Source organism: Salarias fasciatus, assembly GCF_902148845.1.
Source record: "Salarias fasciatus chromosome 23 unlocalized genomic scaffold, fSalaFa1.1 super_scaffold_20, whole genome shotgun sequence".
Taxonomy (NCBI): Eukaryota; Metazoa; Chordata; class Actinopteri; order Blenniiformes; family Blenniidae; genus Salarias; species Salarias fasciatus.
The window spans coordinates 12,569,831-12,584,969 of NW_021941230.1; the positions used below are offsets into that span (position 1 = coordinate 12,569,831).

At 45.6% G+C, this 15,139-nt stretch overlaps 1 protein-coding gene across 1 annotated transcript in view; it reads right to left on the reverse strand.

The window, feature by feature from the left end:
- nlgn4xa (neuroligin 4 X-linked a) overlaps nt 1-15,139 on the reverse strand; it is a 64,923-nt gene that overhangs the window by 49,087 nt on the left and 697 nt on the right. The window lies entirely within an intron of this gene.

Sequence of the window (15,139 nt, forward strand, 5' to 3'; positions counted from 1 at the left end):
CATTTTCAGACTTTGAGAGACGACGAAGAGCTGGATTCTCAAACGGAGCGTGTGGGGAAAGCTTTCAGAGGAAGTTCTGGAAACACAAACATGATAAATCAGACTATAGAAGGCTTGGAGCTTGGAGGGACTCGGGACACCGACCTGGTAAAAATCAGCTCATTCTGGATGGTGGGATGTTTTCGAGATGAGAGCTTGCTTGTATTTTTTATGACTGAGACTAAATGAACGTGGGAGCGTTAAGGAGCTTCACCACGAGCTGCAGAAAGTGTCTGAACCAATTATTGTTCCTCCTCCGGTCGCTGTGGGCTGAAACGAGCCGCACAACAGTGTGCTGCACTTTATATATTACACTTTGGAAAGTTTGGCACAAAGCAGCACCGCAGCGCCAGACATGCAGGAGGAGGAAGAGTAGGAGGAGGAAGAGGAAGAGGAAGAGTTCTCCTCACTGAGGCAGAGGAGCTGAAAACACAGACTTTATTAATGAGCGGCTGTTTGTTAACGCTCCAGGTCGACTTCACAGCTCCTCCAAACATTCACCACTTCACATCTGTTTACTCAAGTGGAACAACAAAAACCTCAATGAACTGTTAGTTTTGCACCTCTAGATACAGATATAATAAATGAGAATGCAGTAAAACTATCAGTCACCACTGGAAGAAGGGGAAATAAAACTATAAAAGCTGGGATTGCAGCTAAAACTAAAAAAAAAAGACTAAAAGTGCTCACAGAAATATTCGAATGATTAAATTAGGTCGAAGCACTTGAAAATGCTAAATGGCTAAAACATGCAGAATGGTCGAAACTAAGTGACTAAAACAGCTAAATCTTAAAAAAAAAATGGTGAGAAATCTTAATAACTTTAAAAAATGTTGTCAAGTGTAATTATGAAACTATAGCAATGTCGTTTTGTAGGTTTGATTATGAACTCGATGAGTTTCCATTTAAAACAAGACTTTCAGTCTTTCGAGATGAGCTGGAGTTCAAACTCCCCTTTGAAGCAGAGACACTTTGACGGTGAGCCTGCAGAGCGAACCACTGCTCCACCGCGGCCTCAGCGATCTGAGGGGAAGCCGCCGCCTCGCACCAAAACTCACTGAGCTTTGTGGCCGGCGCCCCGATTCGACCCCGCACGGATTCACTTGAACACAGGCCTGCTAATTAGAGAGGCAGGACGGCGGGGCGGTGTCAATAAGTTCCTGTTTGTCATTCAGTTCCACATTAGCGGCGCCCCGGTGGAGCGGCGTGGGCGGCGGAAACAACCTTGAAGAGGCAGATGCTCATAAAACCGCAGCGCTGCCCATTAGGTTGTCACCGCCTCTAAGTGATCGGCGTCTGACGGCCGCCGCGGGCCTCTGCGGCCTCAGGCAGCCGGTGTAGAGCGGCGAGGAGGAAGAGGAGGAGGAAGAGGAGGAGGAGAGCGGACCGGCTGCACTTTGATCCTGCGGAGAGAGAGAAAGCCCCGCAGATTTAGAGTCGTGTTTTATGGCCGGCGAAGAAGAGGGTGGTCTCCGGGCGCCGCGTCCGAGTCCTGTCAGCGAGGAGTGCACTTAAAACTAAAGAAATCAAAGCGCTCGCAGTGTGCTCTCCTCTCCGCGGGCTCTCCGGGGCCCGTGGAGCTGCGGCGGTGACGGTGCGGCGAGCCGGGCCTCCACATTCATCACTGCCACCCGGGCTGCAGGATAATATATTCCTCCACTGGCTGCGTGCGTTGCACACATTACTCATCTTTATATGGGGTGAGCGAGCGAGCGAGGGAGGGGGCGAGCGAGCGAGGGAGGGGTGGTCTATCTAAAATTTTCCATTGCTTTAAGCCTGTTTTCTACTGTTAGCCTCCATTAGCTGTGATTCCCCGATATTACTGCCATCACCGGTGACAGCGGCCTCCTCTCTGCTCGATACCGCCGACTCCTCTCCACACACTCTCGCTAAGTCATTATTTCGCCCGAGGACACACACCAGCCTGTCACAGCCACAAACCACTGTCCCCAAAAAAAGTTTGGATGTTGCATGAAATGATCTGCGACTCCCGTGATCTGATGTTTGACTCCCAGTCAAAGAAGAACATTTCCAACGACCGGCGTTTGAAGTTTCTCGGTGTTTGAATTAGTTTTCCTCATGAAATTCAAACTGCAGCCGAAGCTGCCGCAAATAAACATCTATCACTGCCGACTCTCACCAAATTACAGAAAGTTTACCTTGTTTTCATTCTGTTGTACAAAAGAAAATCTTCCTTATCCTGCAGCTCCAGGAGACGAATATAATGAGTCCAATGAGGTACAGAAGGAAAAACAGTCCAATGATTAAGCTGCTTAAAAGAAGTAAAATCAGTGGAAATGCTGCAGCGGAGTTGAGTCGAAACAACTAAAACATCCTGTAGCGTTTCATCTTTTGAAAGGTCATACATGTTCTGTGATTCTCAAAGTGGTCAAAGTTGGATATTTAGAAGGCTGCATCTGAAACTCCTGCCCTGTGAAATCGAGCTGTGATTGGCTGTTTGTTAACGTAGCTGGTGATAATCTGTTTATGTTTAGAGGAAACGCACCGCGTGGCTCCATCAGTCCATCTTGACGGTTCCTCTGCTCAAACGAGGCGAAGTCATTACAGTGAAATCATGACAAGCTATTTTTGCACACATGCAACCCTCGCTCTGAGGACGTGATTGAATTATCACGTCTGACTGGAAGAGGCCCATCCAGGCTGCACTCCTGACCACAGCTCGTTGAGAGGTAAAGAGCTGCAGAAGACGAGTGTGTGTGAGTGTGTGTGTGAGTCTGCAGTGCTGGGTCTGCAGGTTGTGCTGAACCACAGGGGAGCTCCACCGCTAATCCATCACCGCTGCAGATGTTCCAGCTGTCCGACGGCATCGATCCGGCTCGCTCAAAACTCTCTTCGCCTTCCACGCCTTCCAACGCGGGACGGCGAGCCGTTGGGCCCGGCACACCGCCGCATCCTCGGCGTCGGGCCGCAGAACCACAGCGGAACGCCGTCTCGCGCCGCCACACCCGCTGTGTGCAGATGGTGTGTTTTATAATCTGTTTTTACAACACGGGGGCCGCTCGCGCTGGTCCGGCCCGTCTCATTTGAGCTAAACTGTGCTACATCTGTCATGTGCGGATTCAGTATCCTCCGTCAGGGTGTTTCCCGGGCAGAGCGACGAGAGCGAATCATCAGAAAGTAAGATGCAGTCCTTCATGTTGCTGATAGAACACGTCATGGTTTCAACAAGTTCAAACTCAGTTCAAGAAAAATCAAATGAACTCACACATTTTTGGCGGGTTGATTAGATTTGATGCCAGTGAACGAAATGTAAAAGATCGTCACAACTCATCGTCTGCTGGAATCGGTTTACGGGACGGAAGAGCCAAGCGGAGAGCCGCATTTACACATCTGAGAGCGCAAGGAAAACTCGCACCGTCCCTTTTCATTCAATTTGCGCACTCAATTTGCATGTGATTAGCACCAGATCCAGCGCAGCCGCGGCTCATTACTGCGGCAGACGGAGGATTTAGCGGCGCTCACCAAACAGCCATCCGCAGTAATCAAGTAACTGTTGAACTGAACGTGTAGCTGCTCTCGTCTTGTTCATCCAACATGATCTGAAGAGCTGCGGCCAAACTTCCCGCTATATGTATATATATATATATATATACACACATCAACGGTAATTCGATGTTCCTGATTTGTCCACTGGGGGCTCTGTTTCACTATATGAAAGCAGGAAAAACTGCTTTTTGGAAGATCTAAAGGGTTAATATTTGTTTTTTCAGGAGCTAACCATCTGATTTAGGGTTTTCAGGAACCGAGCGTCTCGGTCTTCAGGTAGATTCACTTCATCGAGCGAATCAAGGAAAACCTCAGTGTTGTGCCTCTTTCTGTCGACTCATCTCGCTGTCGTATTCATTTATTAATGTTGCAGTGAAACTCTATCTGGGCAGATTTATCTTTCATTCACTCATTGTTTTTCTTTTTCAGCAGGGCTCCCATGTGGATGTTTTGGTGCTGTGTTTACTCTGCTGCTGTGAAGACGTCTGCAATAACGACCCATTAATGTTTGATGAAATCAACGGCGTCTGCGTTTGCGCTTTAGAGTCACCGATTCAATTTTTAACACTGCAGCAAATCAGCAAAGACACACACTCGTAACTCAAGTTACAACACGTGCGTGCGTGTGTGTGTGTGTGTGTGTGTGTGTGTGTGTGTGGAAACTGAAGAGATGTTATCGTTGAAAATGAAGAGAATGCACACACAAAAAAACCAGTATCTTATGTTGAATTCATAAAGTTTCATAAGTGAAATTTGTAACTGCAGTTTGGATTTCGCCATCTTAGCTGTGATAACCTTCTATTTAACAGCTTGTTTCCCCTCTCACACCCGGTCCAGTGGTTCAAGCTGTCGAAGTGATTTCATTGCTTCATCTTTGACTCATTCATCCAAATAAAATTTGCCATAATCTTCATTTGAACCATGTTTTGTGGCTCCAGGTGAATTTTTTGGTGTAAAATGGTTGAAATCAAACCATTTCGAGGTTTGATTTAAATATCCTTTATTGTTCCTTTAGATTACTCTGAGCTTGTTTGTATAACTCAGTGTTTGTAGCTTCATGGATCAGTTTCCAACTTTGCTGTCAGGAAAGGAAATGTGCCTTGTGAACGGAGGCGGCTGTGTATAATGAGGATAATACACCTCCACACCTCGGACTTCACATACAACACGGACAGCTGCCACCTCCAGAAGTTCTGCGACGGCTCCGCCACTGTGGGCCGTGTGTCGGAGGGACTGGTGTGCGAACAACCACCTGTGCTTGAACACCAGTAAGACGAAGGAGATGGTGATGGGAGGAGGAGGACACTTCCACACCCACCGGTGAACATCCAGGGGGAGGACATTGAAACAGTGGACAGTTTCAAGTCCCTGGGTGTTCACCTCAGCAATAAAGTGGACTGGTCCCACAACACCAGCGCTCTGGACAAGAAGGGCCAGAGTCGCCTCCACCTTCCTTGGGAGTGTGCAGACCTGTCCGCTACGCCGCCGCCTGCTGGGCCCCGGGCAGCACAGAGCGGGACAGGAAGAGACTCAACCAGCTGGTCAGGAGGGCCAGCTCTGTCCTGGGCTGTCCTCTGGACTCTGTGGAGGATGTTGGCCAAGCTCACATCCATGACGGACAACAGCTCCAGCCACTGCACCGGACGGTAGAGGAGCTGAGACGCCCTCAGTGCAGGAAAGAGCAGGTCCTTCATCCCCTCCACTGTCAGACTGTACAATTCTACTGTGTAGAATATGTGCATTAACCCTGGACATTATAATATCCTGCAACCATGGTCACTTTAACCATCTTCAGAATTTCAGCGATACTTTAAAATCCATTCACTCTGCCATGTACTGTATACTTAGATATTTTATGGTATATATTGTATATATTATATAGTTCCTGTTATATTTTAAGACTCATGTTGTACATACAGTTAAATCTTCCTTGTTTTTAGCTCTCTATTATCAATCCTTTGTACGATTTGCACTATCACTTGTTCATATAGCACCTTTCGTTACTTTTTGCACCTCCCCATGTGCTTCTTACACCAGTAAATTTGTCCTCTGTGAGATTAATAAAGTCTTCTATTCTAATTTGTTCCCAACTGAGAAAAGAGCAGATTTGGGGGTAACAGAGCCTTTGGGGAATCAGCCTGAACTCTAAAACGAAGGTGATCCAAAAGGGGGCGCCAGAGAGAAATGTGGGGGACAGAAGGACAATGACGAAGAAGAAGAAGAAGGACGGCGCTGTTCAATCTCACTTTGCCTGAGACAAATGAAGAAAGACTTTGAGAGATTCTGCTTGAGCGCGACCGTCATTAAACCTGAAGAGAAATCGCAGCTTTTCGCTCCTCTTTAACCGAAAAGCCTTTTAAACCTCCGGTCACGTGTCGCTCGCCGCAGATCGAGCGCGTGAAGAGCTGCAGCTGTTATCACGGCGCTAATAGAAGACAGAAAAGAGAAGCGGCAGATATTCTCTCCGAGCCACCATGAACAAATCTGCTGTGTCAAAACAACACGGGTTCGCGCTCACGCTCCACCGAGCAACGGCGGGAGGAAGGAAACCTCCTCCAAAGAAGGAGGTCCAGGAATGAAGCGCCGAGAGACAGAAAACAAGACGTGAGACTCCTGACAAGCTTCAAGTATGACCTGCAGGCAAAACTGTTGAAACTGAGGCCCAGTTTACACGGCAACGCCGTCAAGTGAAAACACAAAGCTTTTGCTGCAGTTTGAGAGTCCAGACGTTGCAATAATGTAAAACATTTAAAGAATATTTTTTTCAGTGGAAAAAAAAAAAAAAAAAAAACAGAAAAAGGTTGAAGTGTGTTCCAGGAGCGACGCGAACATTCCCGCAGCGACACTTCATCAGCTCTTCACAGGTTTTTCTCGCTCGCTCACACTCGTGCGGCGCGTGGGCCGATCAAAGCACACATGACGAGATCGCTCACAAACACTGGCTGCAGCGTTTCGTCGCACCTGAATCAGGGTTTTTATAAGAAACATGCCGGATCTGGTGAGCAGGGGAAAAAAATAGCGGGAGGGTTTGAATTGAATTGAATCGTCAATGTTTCTTCAGTCTTTTCGGGACATGAACTCATCGTTCATCCGCCTTCCAGCAGATAATCTCATTTTTCAGTCTGAGACCTTTAATCCAAACAAGGCCCCTCGATGTCTTCTGGAGAAGCCACACAGGAGAACATGCAAACTCCACACAGAAAGCCTCAGAATCGAACCAGGGATTTTCCTGTGAGGTGAGAGGAGACGCCACTACACTCAGTCGTCACAGTCATTTTGATGGCTGTTTTAATGACTGAGGTTTGGTGTTTATGTGAAGATATGAGCACAGTAAAGCAGAAGTGTGGTGTTTCCACATTTTTAGGGTCTGCTGTGATTTTTATGGAGTCGTTACTGCTTCACCCATCTCACTTCACAAAATCCAAATTCGAGCCAGTGTGTGGATCCGCGGACGTCCCTGGACGCTGGGGACGGTTGTTTGAGCTGTGAAAGCGGTGTGGGGCGGGGTGTCAGTGGGTTTAACAGGACCCTCCACCCCGCTGATCCCGGCTCACGGTAATGAGTAAACTCTGGGAAAGCGAGAGCCGCGGCTCTGTTTGGATTTCAACATATGGCCGTTGTCACTTACTGATGGACCATTAGTTTTGGATACAGGTCGTGGAACAGGAAATCTCCCAGCCAGCTGGTGGCTTGTCAAATAAACATGAACAACAGCAAACAGGCTGAGCTAACAGCGCTGTAAGAGACGCTGGCTTTAAAGGAAAAAAAAAAGTGCTGGACGTGAAGGAGCAGCAGGGATGTCACCTGTGAGCGTCAAACGGTGAAATCTGGCTCAGGTTAACAGCTTCGCCGCGCGGCTCGCAGCGTCCTCGTGGCGAGACGGGACTTTCAACTACATCTCCAACAACGTGACTGACAGCAGGCTCCTCTGGTCCCTGAACTCTACGGAGAGACGGCTCCCTCTCGGCTGAGCATCAAACCTCTTCAATAACACCCAGATGATTGTGTTTGAATTAGGAGAGCTTTTAATATATCAATGTCAATATCTGTTATGATATTAAAGTCTAATGAGAAAACTTGATCTGTTTGAACATAAAAAAAAAATAAACAAATAAATTTAAAGTCTTTGCACACTCGTTCTCCGGAGCGCTGACAGTAATCGTGGAGTGACTGATTTTCTTCAAACCATGGTGTGTTTCTGTAAATGTCTGGTGTGTCTCCACCGGAACGAAGCAGCCTTCACACACAGCTGCTGTGCTGTGGATGCCTGATGGACGCCTCGTGCCGTCCCCCCACCGTCCCCCCACCTGCCTCCCACCGGTTCACCGATCAGACTCTGCAGAGCGGCGAGGCAGCGTGGTCAGCCTGCTCCTCCAGAGAGAGAGAGAGAGAGAGAGAGAGAGAGAGTGAGAGAGAGCTGCACCAACACAGGCTTGTGCCATGTTAACGTAACTCAGTCGAGCGTGACGTGCACATCTGCTCAGGCTGGTCTCTCTCTAACACACACTCACACACACTCACAGAGACCGCAGTAAATCAGAATACATGCACACGGTTAAATATGCACACCCCCAGCCTGGTGGAATCAATATTTCACTGAGGTTTGAGGATATAAACTCTGCAGTCACATGTTTGCTTAAAGCTGGACTCCTCCGGTCTGACTCAGCCTGAGACTCTGATGAGGAGGGAATTAATGAGAGGCTTCAAACGTCGGCATTTCAAGACTTTTACCTGCACAGAACAAACTCAGCTCCTTCTATTTTTAAAATCTTATTTCCATGCATCACTACTCACATAATTGTCCATTATGTCATTTTGTTCTCTGTTCATCCGACCATCTTTTAATTTCTTTGACTTAATTTCAATTAACTGATACAAACATTACTTACAATTACTATCTTCCTCCATCTAACATCCAGATTATAGAGCATCTTCCCCCTGTAACATCCAGATTATAGAGCATCTTCCTCCCTCTAACATACAGATTATAGAGCATCTTCCCCCTGTAACATCCAGATTATAGAGCATCTTCCCCCTGTAAAATCCAGATTATAGAGCATCTTCCTCCTGTAACATCCATATTATAGAGCATCTTCCTCCTCTAACATCCAGATTAGAGCATTTTCCTCCTCTAACATCCAGATTAGAGCATCTTCCTCCCTCTAACATCCAGATTATAGAGCGTCTTCCTCCTCTAACATCCAGATTATAGAGCATCTTCCTCCTCTAACATCCAGATTAGAGCATCTTCCTCCTCTAACATCCAGATGATAGAGCATCTTCCCCCTGTAACATCCAGATTATAGAGCATCTTCCTCCTGTAACATCCATATTATAGAGCATCTTCCTCCTCTAATATCCAGATTAGAGCATTTTCCTCCTCTAACATCCAGATTAGAGCATCTTCCTCCTCTAACATCCAGATTATAGAGCGTCTTCCTCCTCTAACATCCAGATTATAGAGCATCTTCCTCCTGTAACATCCAGATTATAGAGCATCTTCCTCCTCTACCATCCAGATTATGGAGCATCTTCCTCCTCTAACATCCAGATTAGAGCATTTTCCTCCTCTAACATCCAGATTAGAGCATCTTCCTCCTCTAACATCCAGATTATAGAGCGTCTTCCTCCTCTAACATCCAGATTATAGAGCATCTTCCTCCTCTAACATCCAGATTATAGAGCATCTTCCTCCTCTAACATCCAGATTATAGAGCATCTTCCTCCTCTAACATCCACATTATAGAGCATCTTCCTCTAACATCCAGATTAGAGCATCTTCCTCCTCTAACATCCAGATGATAGAGCATCTTCCTCCTCTAACATCCAGATTATAGAGCATCTTCCTCCTCTAACATCCAGATTACAGAGCATCTTCCTCCTCTAACATCCACATTATAGAGTATCTTCCTCTAACATCCAGATTAGAGCATCTTCCTCCTCTAACATCCAGATTATAGAGCATCTTCCTCTAACATCCAGATTAGAGCATCTTCCTCCTCTAACATCCCAGATGATAGAGAATCTTCCTCCTCTAACATCCAGATTATAGAGCATCTTCCTCCTCTAACATCCAGATTAGAGCATCTTCCTCCTCTAACATCCAGATTAGAGCATCTTCCTCCTCTAACATCCAGATTATAGAGCATCTTCCTCTAACATCCAGATTAGAGCATCTTCCTCCTCTAACATCCAGATGATAGAGAATCTTCCTCTAACATCCAGATTAGAGCATTTTCCTCCTCTAACATCCAGATTAGAGCATCTTCCTCCTCTAACATCCAGATTATAGAGCATCTTCCATTATAGAGCAGAAACCTGCACAGGATTCCTACTTACTAGTCGGGCTTTACACTCAGAAAAGGGCAAATTTTTACAGTGTAGAGTAAGAAGTTAAAGTAAGAATGAACACATGAGTGTTTTGAAAATGGCGTGGCGCTCACACTGATGTGATGTGATGTATGATCGGGTATGATTTGTGACTTCGGGGGGAGAAAACCCCGGGTCAGAGCGCGCTCGCTGAGCTGCAGATAAACTCGCTGTTGAAGGAAACCCGAAGTGAACGTGTCCGCTCGCCGTCACGTGACGCCGCTTGTTTCCAGGCTTTCCTCCAAGACGTCCCGATGGCGGCGGAGCTGCTGCGTGTCACCGGATCACAGGCTCTGAAAGTGGCTTCCTGACTGCAGCTTCGCCCTCGCCTCTGATGCAGCTGCAGAGGAGCGGAGTTTACGGCACTCGTGCTTCTCTCGTCTGCGTCTCTGCCGTGTCGTGACCCCGCCTGGAGTGATTTCCATCCGCCTCTCCCGGCGCACGGCCGCCTGTCACGGCCGCCACCGCCGCCTTTCAAAGGCTCTTTCAACGACGGGGAGCCACTTAAGCGCTGGAACGAGGGCCAGAAGATCGCAGCTCAGATGTTTGTAAAAACGTTGCTTTTAACAAGAACAGCTGGGAAAGGGAGAGCCGGGTTGAAGGGATGACAGCATGTTCTCTGCTGCATGAAAAGCCTTCAATTTCAGCCCGGAATGAAAATTCATAGACATAAATCTTAAATGTGAAAACTCAGATCCTCGCTGGAAATTGAAGCATTTTACCAGCTTATTACTGAGTTTCAATAAAAAGCAGGTGTGGACACAGTCTGCTGATTTGTTGTCTGTGGTTTGATTGACCTCAGAAACGGTCTGCATGAAGTTAGCGTCATGCTGGTGTCAAGAGTACGGTGGCCCAGAGGAGTATACACATCGGTAATACAGAAGCAGTGCTTATTTATGAGTCGTGAAGTTCAGTCAATCTTTGTGGAAACATAACTGTCATATGAAGGTACTTCACCTTCAGTTTCACGCATGTCAGGCTTGTCTCAGTCTCTTCATCCCGTCTCTGATCGAGCCTCTGGAACCGTTCTTCATGCATTTCTGCTTCTTGGTAATTTAAAAGATCAAAACAGTTTCTATGAAAAGATGCACAGTATACAGTCTTCAGCGACACTTTGATTTGTGTCATGAGAGGAACATCGGCGTAGATGGATGAACCAAAAGGCTAAAGTATGAAATACAGGAATGTTGAATCGATGCAGGTTTCTCCGTGAAAGTATCAGAACTCAGGACAAACAGGAGCATCGATGAGCAGTTCTTCACCAAAGGGAGGAGGGTCGGTCAGGCTGGAGCGGGTTGCAGTCGGCCTGTTTGCGGCGTTTGGTCTTCGGCCTGTGCCAGATGAAGTGTAGTGCTGACTTTACACCCGACACAATTACAAAATCACTTCATGTGTTTGGCATTTGGACGCCGGTAAATAAAAGTGAGCTGCAGCAGCCTGGAAAATGCAGGCTTGGAGCAGTTTTTCTCCCCTGTTTACTCCGTTTCATCCTGGCTGTAGAAAGAGTATTTTAATTTGAGGAACAGCTTTGCTGCTGCCGCTGCAGCGCCACACAGAAAAAGCTGAAAGATGTCTTTTGGTTGCAGAGCATTAAGGACCGGAGCTGTAAAACACAGTCATTGTGCCGGATGACGACAATTAAAAAATGAAGGTGAGTCGTCGGGATTGTCTGGAGAAAAAATTCCCCCCTGAGGAAACATCTTCACTTTGATTAATTCACTCCAGCTGCGAGCTGCACACGCTGATAAAACCGGCTTTAACACTGCGCGCACGTCCCAAACTAGCCTCCTTTTCTTTTCATCCATATCCTCGCAGCCTTTTCCTCTCTTCAGGATGAAAAGAGCTTCCGGGCGTCTCTGCACCTCGTCGGCTCGGCCAACAAATTCGCCGAGAAATGTTAAAAAAAAAGAAGAAGAAAAAACCGTGACAATGAGCTCAGAGTCCCTCTTTCAACTTTCAAATCAGATGACAAAGAAGAGGCGTCGCTTAATCTGTCGGCCCACTCGAGGTGCGCTGAAACTATAAATCCAGGCCCGATCCTGAGCTGGCAGGACATTCTGACATTACAGAGGATTTCTGAAACGGATGTAAAGATGACGGGCAGCCAGGGGGCTGGAGCCGGGATGAACACCACGCTCCCTGCTGAGCGTCAGTCTGCATTATCACCACTCCTTTATTCCTCTTTGTTTCTCCGTTCCTGACAACAGAACGGGAAACAGCGACGTTTCTTTAATTCAACAAGCTGAGATTTTATGAAGGAAACCTTCAAACTCCACTGCAGATGCTTCTGCCCATAAAGCCGTTTTTTTGTTATGCTTTGTGTTTTTGTTGTTCTGCTTCCTCTCTAAATGCACACTGGCTCCTGCAGCGTCCATTAAAGAGAGCTTGGAGACACAGGACCGCCTGCACTAATGCAGTGTGTCATGTTTGTGATGAAAACCTTTCAAAACCCTGATGGGAGCTCGGCTCGCGTCGCCGTTCAGCTCAGACGCTACGACTCGCCAAACGCGCAAAATTCACTGCAGCCAACATTATGCAACAGACAAAGAAGTGCAGAAAATGCGAAACTGGCTCATTTTCTCAACATCTCTGATTTACAAGGTTGGATTCCATGAGGCGAATAAATCTCTTAAAAAGTGTCAAACTGATTAGATATTAAATAATGTGTTTTTAATTGCATTTACCTGGTGAATCCAGGAAAAAACACAAACTTTGCATTAATTACTGATTGAAATTGGAATATTATTTTAAGCAGTGAATCTCCTGAAGAGACTGAAGCTTGTCGCTGTGTGGAGACAGTGCTGCTTTTAATGATGGTGCAGGTCTGTGAAAGCCTCCAACAGTGTCAGATAGTCTGTCCTGTACTCACAAGTTGAGGTTAAATTTAGCAGCGAGCTGTCAAAGTGTTTCCACACACAGTTGTTAATGTGTTTCTATATCCGCTCTGTGAGTGCAAACGCCTCCCAGCAGGACCCCCGATCCCAGATCCCAGACCCAGGAACTGGGATCCGGAAACCTACAGGATTAACTTTTTCAGAAATTGTAGTCAGAATCCTTAAAATTGTTCAAATCCACCTGTTTTCTGACTTATTTTGACCAAAGCTTCTGGATTTTGAATTGATTTAAAATCGAAATTCTTGGTATTAAAATCCAGATGTCGTTATTTCCTTGGAATTTTGAGTTTCTTCTAGAAATGACAACTTTTTTCCTAAATTCTGACATTTTTTTAAACAGAATTCACAAAAAAATCCATCTCAAAGTCACAATGTTCTTTTCTTTGAATTTGTACTTTTCTTCCTCTTTGAATTCTGCTGTTCGATCAAAGAACTGTGACTCAGATTCCCGAGATTAATTCTAACCTTTTCATTGGATTTTAATCTGGTATCACTGAATTTTAATTCCTTTTTCACAGAATTCAGATGGAATAGTTTTTATTTTCTGGGTTTCTGAATAAATATTCATGATAAAAATAAATGTCCATGTTGGGTGTCCCTAATCTTCTGATCAATGGTGATGCAAAGCATCATGGGATGAATAATTTCCAGGATAAAGTCTCCACAAAGTAAAAGAAATCCTTTCCTTCAGTAGCCGAGCCCACAGACATCACGTCTCCGGCACTCTGAAGACTGACTCTCTGAGTTTCTTTTCTTTTGGACCCACAATTGTTCACTGACGGAGAAGTCAAAGGAACTTTGAAGAGCTCCCAGGTAATTACCGTCCAAAGCAACAACTTTATTTATGAAACATTACTCACTTTACAAAGAAAAAGCCCTGAAAAGAAAGTGTGTGCTTCAACTTGTTCTTGACTAAAGCAGTTAGGAGCTTTTGTGTTTGCAGAATGAAGCTACTTTGTGTGATGCACTCACAAATAAAAGGCCTGAAAGGTTTTGGGACATTTTGTTGTTTCTCTCATTCAGAAGGAGAAAAAGCTCTTTGGGGGAATGTTGGAAATGTTTCTCTCTCAGCTTCTACAACGCAGGGCCACATGTTGATTGACAGCTGAGTCCCAGAAAGCTTCAGAGCAGAACAGGTACAAATAGGACGTCGTCGTCCACATAAAACATTAACAAAATCACATGCAAAGGCAAAAAACACACAGCGGGCTAACCACAATACCAGTCAAACTAGTTCAATATTACCTTTTGTATTACACAAAGTCATAAAACATTCACAATGCTGCTGGAAAAGAGACGAGCCCTTTAATGCTGCACAAACCTGGAATATCCTCAACTGTGAGCTTCCACCAGCTGCTGATCAAAGACGCACAAAACCGAGGATTTTCTCTTTCAAGCAATTATATGGTGGATTTACAGTTTCCTGTAGGATACAGCCATAGCCTCATAATGAGATTTACTCGATGGAAAGGCTCTGAGCAGCACTAAATAATGATGATCCCTCCACCCTGCCTTACCCAAGTCCAGAGGTTAACAAACTACTGGCCAAATTAATCTTTTTATCATTTTTGAAATCCATCTGCAGCCATAACAAGATGTTTAAACTTGAAACTGAAAGTAATACAGATCATGAAGATTAGATCATTAAAATTAAATCATATTTTGGGGGATTTAGTCATTTATTTAATTGAATGCAAAGCAAATATGTTCTGTCTAATATGTCGGGTGCTCTCAGGTTCTTAAATACCTCACTGAGTGTTGTGTGTTGTGCTTTTGGAGTCAACCTGGCTGGACGCCCACTTCTATAGGAAGCAGCCACAACACGAGGGGACTTTCAAAAACAACTTCACTTCCTGTCTGATGCTAATTAAGTGTTGTGGACTGAAGTGCCGGGATCTCATGGTGAGACTCTGGTTACTTCAACACTTGTGTTTTTGTTAATAGCAAAAAGTTTGAGTACTTTTTATCAGCGGTGGGTTGAATTCTGAGTTTTGCTCACTTCAGACCAATTTGCTTGGAGAGTTTGTCAAGCATCACTTTGAATGTTAAACAGTCGCCAAGAGCTTCAGTCGTCTGGAGATGCTTCAACTGCTGAAAAAAAAAAAGAACTAAAGCACAGATCTGCAACCCAACCTGCAGCAGTAGAGCCGCAATAAAAGGGTGAAAACAGCCAAAGACACAAATCTGGCAAAACCTGTGAAAACCTGCTGGAGTAGCTAAAGGAAAACATGAAAAGTTAAAATGGCTTCAACAACTTAAACCAGCAAAAACCGAACAGAATCCTACACACCCTGAAACAAAGCGTGCGTTATCATCTGTCAACAGTGTGA